This window comes from Coffea arabica, chromosome 5e (assembly GCF_036785885.1).
Source record: "Coffea arabica cultivar ET-39 chromosome 5e, Coffea Arabica ET-39 HiFi, whole genome shotgun sequence".
NCBI lineage: Eukaryota > Viridiplantae > Streptophyta > Magnoliopsida > Gentianales > Rubiaceae > Coffea > Coffea arabica.
The window spans coordinates 54997501-55007500 of NC_092318.1; the positions used below are offsets into that span (position 1 = coordinate 54997501).

The 10000-nt window shown below is 30.7% G+C and overlaps 1 non-coding gene across 1 annotated transcript; it reads right to left on the reverse strand.

The window, feature by feature from the left end:
* Window positions 1-4049: 4049 nt before the first annotated feature.
* TRNAS-GCU (transfer RNA serine (anticodon GCU)) lies at window positions 4050-4137 on the reverse strand. The gene has a single exon. It is a non-coding gene; the product is annotated as a tRNA-Ser (tRNA).
* Between the last annotated feature and the right edge of the window lie 5863 nt (window positions 4138-10000).

The window sequence follows — 10000 nt, forward strand, 5'->3', positions numbered from 1 at the left end:
GTGTAGATGAGAAAATAAATAAGGACGTGGTGAAAAAGTCCCTGATTTATTTAATCCACACCAATCAAAAATGTATTCAATAAAAAATAAAATAAGTAGAATAAGCAAACTTACCTCGATTCCCTCTTTCTTTTTTATAAGACTTTGTCGCATAGAATATGAGAAAACAATGAAAAATAGATACTAATAGGGCGGGAAGGGGGGGTGTAGTGACTTTTCTATAATTTTATAGAATCTTTCTCTATTCTTTTTTATATACCCCCCTTTTTGCATTTCTTTCCTTAATTGAACTTCATTTGATTAGGGCGAAGTTCCTTAAAAACCCCCGCCTTTTTAAAAATATCTTGAACAGTTCCTGTAGGTTGAGCACCCTGTTCAAGGAAATATAGAATAGCAGTAACGTTTAAATAAGTTTGATTCTTTATCGGATCATAAAAACCCACTTTCTGCAGATCTTTTCCTTCTCTTCGGGATCGAACATCAATTGCAACGATTCGAAAGACAGCTCATTGAGATAGATGTAAATGAACAATACCCCTCCTAGAAACGTATAGGAAGTTTTCTCTTCGTACGGCTCGAGAAAAAAATAATTTGATTCGAAGTTTTATCTATGTATTGAATTCTAGTAAATCATAAAAGGTGCATAAAATCATCAAATCAATTAGACTGCGGTTTAAGTCTTTTTTTTCTTTTTCATTCCTGAAAAAAAAAAAAGAAATCATTCGTACTCATAACTCAAGTTAGATAACTTTTAAATAGCTCAAAAGAAAATTGTTAGGCAATTTCATTTATTGAGTGGTCTTTACCCCCTTATTTGTCTCCTTTAAAATTTTTATTTCTTATCTTAAGATACTAAGTCGGGCTCATTTATTGAGACAATTTAAATGGTGTTTCCTTGTTCTGAGATCCTTTATCAATCATTGGGTTTAGACATTCCTTCGGTCCTTCTTAATCCTTTCAAAATGGCAGCAACATACCCTTTTTGGAATTTCCTTCTATCAAAGAATCTTGTGGACATTTGATTCCCGCGTGATACACTTTGGGTCGAAAAAGTTTGATTAATCCCAACAAATTTTCCTTTTGAATGGGAAACTTCCTCGAATAGGATCCTTTCGATTTTTATATCGAAGTTATATTCTCACGAAGTTGTTCCAATTTATTGATTTGCATTAACCCTAGATTTTTGCTCCGAGAAATCAATTAATACTTTCTACTCGAGCTCTATCCTGGACTATTTACATTACCAAATGATGTCGAGCCAAGAGCACTTTCATTCCTATAGAAATGGAAAATGGTGGATATAATAAAGAATCCACAAAAGGTCGTCTCCTTCAAGTCGCACGTTGCTTTCTACCACATCGTTTCAAACGAAGTTTTAGCATAACATTCCTCTAATTTGGAACCGGTATGGAATTGATTCAATTATGGAATCATGAATAGTCATTGGTTCAATTAGTGCATAGACGTCGTACTCTATACTCTTTTTATAGATAGATATAGATCAATAAAGATTTTTCTAAAGAAGTTTTAGTAAGACCTCTATCAAAGAGTCCATTTAACTTCTAAGGAATCATTAAAAATATTCATAATTTTAAAAAACATTCATAATTAAAAAAAGCTCGTATCATTATTTGAATAAAATTGACAATAAGGACCCTATTTGATCATCGTAGAAAAGATAAGTCCTTCTTAATTGAATTAAATTAATAAACTAGAGCAAACAAAAAAATAAATAGGTAAGGGAGGGGTTTTCGTATCTATCAAATCAACTGAACAACTGCCCTGTCACCATTCTAATCTAAATAGTCTATATTACAAATTGAAATTTGTAATTTTCGTATCACAAAACTTTTTCACACAAAAATCGAAAGACTTTTATTAGTGAAATAGAACAATAAAAACATATACGATAAACTTTTCCTCATTTTATATGTATTTTTTTAAGTAACATTATTATCTTACTAGAAATAGAAAGTGAATAAAAAACAATAAAAGATATAAAGCACCACCATCTCATGTGTTACATAGATTTACAATTTTTCATTAGGACCCAACACGAAATACCCAAACTGAGATTCAAAGAAAATATATCGGTTGTTAAATATATAATTACATAATATAGCATTGGAGTTTTGTTAAATTTTTGATAATGTAGTTCGGACAGACGCAAATATTTTAATATCTCCCATTAATGATTAATTCTTATCTGCTCACCCATTCTATGGGAATAATGGGACATAACAGAAATGAAAAAGGGGATTCTGATCGCAGATACAAACTACCTAGACACAAAACTAAAGAAGTCCAGATTAAGCTGTTCCTTTTTTTATTTCAACCTAACCTATATTAACATTAAGAGACTTAATTCTATTGAGTTTGAGTCAACTTTATTAGTACCAAATATAGTTAGAATTCAGAAATCCATAGAAAAATTAATAAATAATTAGACTACCCCATTTACGAGATAAAGAATAATAGATAGAATCGTTGAAAATTTCAATTTTGATAAAATAGAAAATAGATATGGGACAGAGGGTTTTTCTAAATAACTAACTTCTCTAAATTAGGAAGATTTTGAACATATAATGAAAAGATCACTCGCCCTTTTTGAATTTGAATTCAAACGTGTGGAATTCATGTTCCCATCTTACCCGGATCCTAAATAGATTAATTTATACCTGCGTGTTATTTGAACTCGATTGAGTTAAGTTTGTGAAAAAAGTATGATTCATAAAAGATAAAAATCAGAAATCAGAAACACATTTCACCTAAAATTAGACTTTAAATAAAACCTTCTTTATTCTATTTTAAATTAATAATAACACAATGGATATGCTCTGGGACGGAAGGATTCGAACCTCCGAATAGCGGGACCAAAACCCGATGCCTTACCGCTTGGCCACGCCCCATTTAGATTTTTATTCAACACTAATATAAAGAATAATGGTTGTTTGTCAACCCCAATCGAAATATCTCTACAATAAAATAAATTATTACTAGGATTTTGATACGTGTAGATATAGACTTCAACTTAATTTATTGATCATTAGATAGAATTCTATTAAGATATTGTATGAAAGTATGATTTCTTCTATTCTCTTTTGAGAATTGGAGGATTTTTGATTGGGTGGGTTCAAAAGAAGGATTTTTTATCTACCTTAATTGTTCTCCTTTTCCTTAGTTATTTTCCTTACTTATATCAACAACTCAATCAAAATGCAATTATCTCCAAGAAAAAAAAGTCTGTTATGCTTAATATTTTTAGTTTAATCTGGATCTGTCTTAATTCTGCCCTTTATTCGAGTGGTTTTTTCTTCGGAAAATTGCCCGAGGCCTATGCTTTTTTGAATCCAATCATAGATTTTATGCCAGTCATACCTGTCTTCTTTTTTTTATTAGCTTTTGTTTGGCAAGCTGCTGTAAGTTTTCGATGAGATATTTAATAATATCAGAGAAAATTCATGATTTATGTGTGAAAAAGTTCTAACAATTGATAAGATCAGATAAGTTTTAGAGTATGAACTCTCGATTCAAACATTGAAATTCTTTGATAGTCGAGAAAAGTCTGGCTTACTCCCTTTTCTTTTTCTCATTTTTAAACCTTTTCAGTAAAAAAAAAGCCCTAACCCTATAGGTTATTAAATAGGGCCCCCGCAATATCTAATTGTGGATGTGAAAAAATTTTTGGTTAGTGAAAAACTCTTATTCCAAATGAATTTCTGAAAATTCTTTTCTATTTCCATAAAGAACCTCATTTCTTGGTATCCAAATAGTACATGTGTTAGAAAAATGGAGGATCTATTCTCTTTTTTTTTTTTCAAAAAAATTATCTTGGAGATTGTGTAATGCTTACTCTCAAACTCTTCGTTTACACAGTAGTGATATTTTTTGTTTCTCTCTTCATCTTTGGATTCCTATCTAATGATCCCGGGCGTAATCCTGGGCGTGAAGAATAAAAGGGGTTTTTCTTTTATATTTTCTTTTTCTTAGTAGTTTAACTAAGAGGAAAAGATTTGCAAAATTTGAAAAAATCAAGTCATCAACGGAAACGGAAAGAGAGGGATTCGAACCCTCGGTACGAATAACTCGTACAACGGATTAGCAATCCGCCGCTTTAGTCCACTCAGCCATCTCTCCCAATTTTATTTTAAAAGATAATTACTCTGTTAGATTACACATAAAGTAGAAAGTAAGGAGTGCTTTTTCTCTCTTTTCTTTCTCTATTATATATGTACACCTTTTATCAGCAATTTGATTCCGATAAATAACATAAAGGATTCGAAAGCGGCAACAATATAAAGAAAACTAAAGAAGACCCCCTTGCATTGATTTTGTTTGAAAGGCCCTTCTTATTGACACGGCCTGGCCCGGTCAGTACCTAGCCGGGCCTTTTTTTGTTCCAACAAATTTATAGATAAATAATGATGATTTATCTAATTTGAAAATCAAAATATATATTAAAATATATATTATTAATTAATATAGAAAATTAAATAAAAAATATTCAAGCAAGAACAAGGAAGGACTATTGCAAAACTAAAAAAAAAAGCGGTCAACACTCCAATTGTGATGGTTTTTTGATGATCCTATCTTGATTATGTCCAATTTCCCTATTCGACAAAAAGCTCAGTTGTATACAATAATTCCATTGTAGCGGGTATAGTTTAGTGGTAAAAGTGTGATTCGTTTTATTAACCCTTTAACAGTTAAGGGGTCTTTGCTTTCGGTTTGATTCAGAATTCATATTCCGATCAAAAACTTTATTTCTAAAAAAGGATTAAATCCTTTACCTCTCAATGACAGATTCGAGAAAAATATACATTCTCGTGATTTGGATCCAAAAGTCACTTAGAAAGTGAGAATTTTTTTTTTTACTGAAAAGGTTTAAAAATGAGAAAAAGAAAAGGGAGTAAGCCAGACTTTTCTCGACTATCAAAGAATTTCAATGTTTGAATCGAGAGTTCATACTCTAAAACTTATCTGATCTTATCAATTGTTAGAACTTTTTCACACATAAATCATGAATTTTCTCTGATATTATTAAATATCTCATCGAAAACTTACAGCAGCTTGCCAAACAAAAGCTAATAAAAAAAAGAAGACAGGTATGACTGGCATAAAATCTATGATTGGATTCAAAAAAGCATAGGCCTCGGGCAATTTTCCGAAGAAAAAACCACTCGAATAAAGGGCAGAATTAAGACAGATCCAGATTAAACTAAAAATATTAAGCATAACAGACTTTTTTTTCTTGGAGATAATTGCATTTTGATTGAGTTGTTGATATAAGTAAGGAAAATAACTAAGGAAAAGGAGAACAATTAAGGTAGATAAAAAATCCTTCTTTTGAACCCACCCAATCAAAAATCCTCCAATTCTCAAAAGAGAATAGAAGAAATCATACTTTCATACAATATCTTAATAGAATTCTATCTAATGATCAATAAATTAAGTTGAAGTCTATATCTACACGTATCAAAATCCTAGTAATAATTTATTTTATTGTAGAGATATTTCGATTGGGGTTGACAAACAACCATTATTCTTTATATTAGTGTTGAATAAAAATCTAAATGGGGCGTGGCCAAGCGGTAAGGCATCGGGTTTTGGTCCCGCTATTCGGAGGTTCGAATCCTTCCGTCCCAGAGCATATCCATTGTGTTATTATTAATTTAAAATAGAATAAAGAAGGTTTTATTTAAAGTCTAATTTTAGGTGAAATGTGTTTCTGATTTCTGATTTTTATCTTTTATGAATCATACTTTTTTCACAAACTTAACTCAATCGAGTTCAAATAACACGCAGGTATAAATTAATCTATTTAGGATCCGGGTAAGATGGGAACATGAATTCCACACGTTTGAATTCAAATTCAAAAAGGGCGAGTGATCTTTTCATTATATGTTCAAAATCTTCCTAATTTAGAGAAGTTAGTTATTTAGAAAAACCCTCTGTCCCATATCTATTTTCTATTTTATCAAAATTGAAATTTTCAACGATTCTATCTATTATTCTTTATCTCGTAAATGGGGTAGTCTAATTATTTATTAATTTTTCTATGGATTTCTGAATTCTAACTATATTTGGTACTAATAAAGTTGACTCAAACTCAATAGAATTAAGTCTCTTAATGTTAATATAGGTTAGGTTGAAATAAAAAAAGGAACAGCTTAATCTGGACTTCTTTAGTTTTGTGTCTAGGTAGTTTGTATCTGCGATCAGAATCCCCTTTTTCATTTCTGTTATGTCCCATTATTCCCATAGAATGGGTGAGCAGATAAGAATTAATCATTAATGGGAGATATTAAAATATTTGCGTCTGTCCGAACTACATTATCAAAAATTTAACAAAACTCCAATGCTATATTATGTAATTATATATTTAACAACCGATATATTTTCTTTGAATCTCAGTTTGGGTATTTCGTGTTGGGTCCTAATGAAAAATTGTAAATCTATGTAACACATGAGATGGTGGTGCTTTATATCTTTTATTGTTTTTTATTCACTTTCTATTTCTAGTAAGATAATAATGTTACTTAAAAAAATACATATAAAATGAGGAAAAGTTTATCGTATATGTTTTTATTGTTCTATTTCACTAATAAAAGTCTTTCGATTTTTGTGTGAAAAAGTTTTGTGATACGAAAATTACAAATTTCAATTTGTAATATAGACTATTTAGATTAGAATGGTGACAGGGCAGTTGTTCAGTTGATTTGATAGATACGAAAACCCCTCCCTTACCTATTTATTTTTTTGTTTGCTCTAGTTTATTAATTTAATTCAATTAAGAAGGACTTATCTTTTCTACGATGATCAAATAGGGTCCTTATTGTCAATTTTATTCAAATAATGATACGAGCTTTTTTTAATTATGAATGTTTTTTAAAATTATGAATATTTTTAATGATTCCTTAGAAGTTAAATGGACTCTTTGATAGAGGTCTTACTAAAACTTCTTTAGAAAAATCTTTATTGATCTATATCTATCTATAAAAAGAGTATAGAGTACGACGTCTATGCACTAATTGAACCAATGACTATTCATGATTCCATAATTGAATCAATTCCATACCGGTTCCAAATTAGAGGAATGTTATGCTAAAACTTCGTTTGAAACGATGTGGTAGAAAGCAACGTGCGACTTGAAGGAGACGACCTTTTGTGGATTCTTTATTATATCCACCATTTTCCATTTCTATAGGAATGAAAGTGCTCTTGGCTCGACATCATTTGGTAATGTAAATAGTCCAGGATAGAGCTCGAGTAGAAAGTATTAATTGATTTCTCGGAGCAAAAATCTAGGGTTAATGCAAATCAATAAATTGGAACAACTTCGTGAGAATATAACTTCGATATAAAAATCGAAAGGATCCTATTCGAGGAAGTTTCCCATTCAAAAGGAAAATTTGTTGGGATTAATCAAACTTTTTCGACCCAAAGTGTATCACGCGGGAATCAAATGTCCACAAGATTCTTTGATAGAAGGAAATTCCAAAAAGGGTATGTTGCTGCCATTTTGAAAGGATTAAGAAGGACCGAAGGAATGTCTAAACCCAATGATTGATAAAGGATCTCAGAACAAGGAAACACCATTTAAATTGTCTCAATAAATGAGCCCGACTTAGTATCTTAAGATAAGAAATAAAAATTTTAAAGGAGACAAATAAGGGGGTAAAGACCACTCAATAAATGAAATTGCCTAACAATTTTCTTTTGAGCTATTTAAAAGTTATCTAACTTGAGTTATGAGTACGAATGATTTCTTTTTTTTTTTTCAGGAATGAAAAAGAAAAAAAAGACTTAAACCGCAGTCTAATTGATTTGATGATTTTATGCACCTTTTATGATTTACTAGAATTCAATACATAGATAAAACTTCGAATCAAATTATTTTTTTCTCGAGCCGTACGAAGAGAAAACTTCCTATACGTTTCTAGGAGGGGTATTGTTCATTTACATCTATCTCAATGAGCTGTCTTTCGAATCGTTGCAATTGATGTTCGATCCCGAAGAGAAGGAAAAGATCTGCAGAAAGTGGGTTTTTATGATCCGATAAAGAATCAAACTTATTTAAACGTTACTGCTATTCTATATTTCCTTGAACAGGGTGCTCAACCTACAGGAACTGTTCAAGATATTTTTAAAAAGGCGGGGGTTTTTAAGGAACTTCGCCCTAATCAAATGAAGTTCAATTAAGGAAAGAAATGCAAAAAGGGGGGTATATAAAAAAGAATAGAGAAAGATTCTATAAAATTATAGAAAAGTCACTACACCCCCCCTTCCCGCCCTATTAGTATCTATTTTTCATTGTTTTCTCATATTCTATGCGACAAAGTCTTATAAAAAAGAAAGAGGGAATCGAGGTAAGTTTGCTTATTCTACTTATTTTATTTTTTATTGAATACATTTTTGATTGGTGTGGATTAAATAAATCAGGGACTTTTTCACCACGTCCTTATTTATTTTCTCATCTACACGTGTAGAATAGAATTATTTAGATATGCAGTGTCAATCCAACGATTTGATCAGTTTGTATTTTAACTGTCAATTGAATTTATTGTATTTTTTTCCATATATTCTTTTCGCAACATTTCTATTGACAACAGTGTATCGAACAAATATAATTCATTGTGATAAGTCAAGTGGATCTATTTAGTTTCGTGCCCTAGGTTTGTTTTTTTTACTTTCAAACCGTGGGTTCTATTATATGCAAGGTTTTTTGATTGATTGAAAAAGTAAATGAAAAAGTAAATTAAGGGGGGTCGGTCTATAAATTTTGATATTTATCTATTTTTTTATTTTTATCGAATTTTTTCTGAGAATTTCTTGTATTTTCATCTGCCTCTATTCATTTCATTTTTATGTTTTTGTTTTGAATGCATTAGAAAATCTTTTTTTATTTGTTAGCTCAACACTTTGATTGCCTTGTCTAATGTCTTTGTTGAATTTGTTTTCATTCTGATTGTATCTATACACTTAATATATTATATATTATATTTTATAGATTTTTTTAATTTCTTTTTTATTTATTTTTTATTTTAATTTATTCTTCGGGTTGCTAACTCAACGGTAGAGTACTCGGCTTTTAAGTGCGGCTAGCATCTTTTACACATTTAGATGAAGCAGGGGATTCATCTATACCATCGGTAAAGTTTGAAAGACCACGACTGATCCTGAAAGGGAATGAATGGAAAAAACAGCATGTCGGATTGAGGGAGAGTTCTGAGAATGTTTCATTTTTACCGGATCAGTAGAAAAGAAAAACCCGGTTCGAATTCTTGGAATGGAAGAAAATAAAGTTGGGTTGAATGAATAAATGGATAGGGCCTCGCGGCTTCAATTAATTATAGGGAAAGATAAAGAAACGAGCTTCTGCTCTGAATTTGGAATAATTTCCTGATCTAATTAGACGTTAAAAATATATTAGTGCCCGGTGCAGGAAAGCTTTCACTCCCATGAGTGAATTCTCAATTTTTCAACGAATCCTAACTATTCTAACTCTCCATTATGAAACGGAGATGTGTGTGTAGAAGAAACAGTATATTGATAAAGAAAATTTTTCCGAAATCAAAAGAGCGATTGGGTTGAAAAAATAAAAGATTTCTAACCATCTTGTTATACTATAACATAGACTAAAAATGACTAAAAATGTAAAAAAGAGAGGATAGAGAATCTGTTTATAAGTTTATACTCGCCCCGAGGTATCTTTTATTACTAAAATACTTTGTTTTGACTGTATCGCACTATGTATCATTTGATAACCCCCAAATCTTCTACCTTTGGTTCAAATTAAAATCAAATGGAGGAAATTCAAGGATATTTACAGCTTGATAGATCTCAACAACACGGCTTTCTATATCCACTTATCTTTCAGGAGTATATTTATGCACTTGCTCATGATCATAGTTTAAACCGATCGATTTTGTTAGAAAATCCAGTTTATGATAATAAATCCAGTTTCCTAATTGTGAAACGTTTAATTACTCGAATTTAT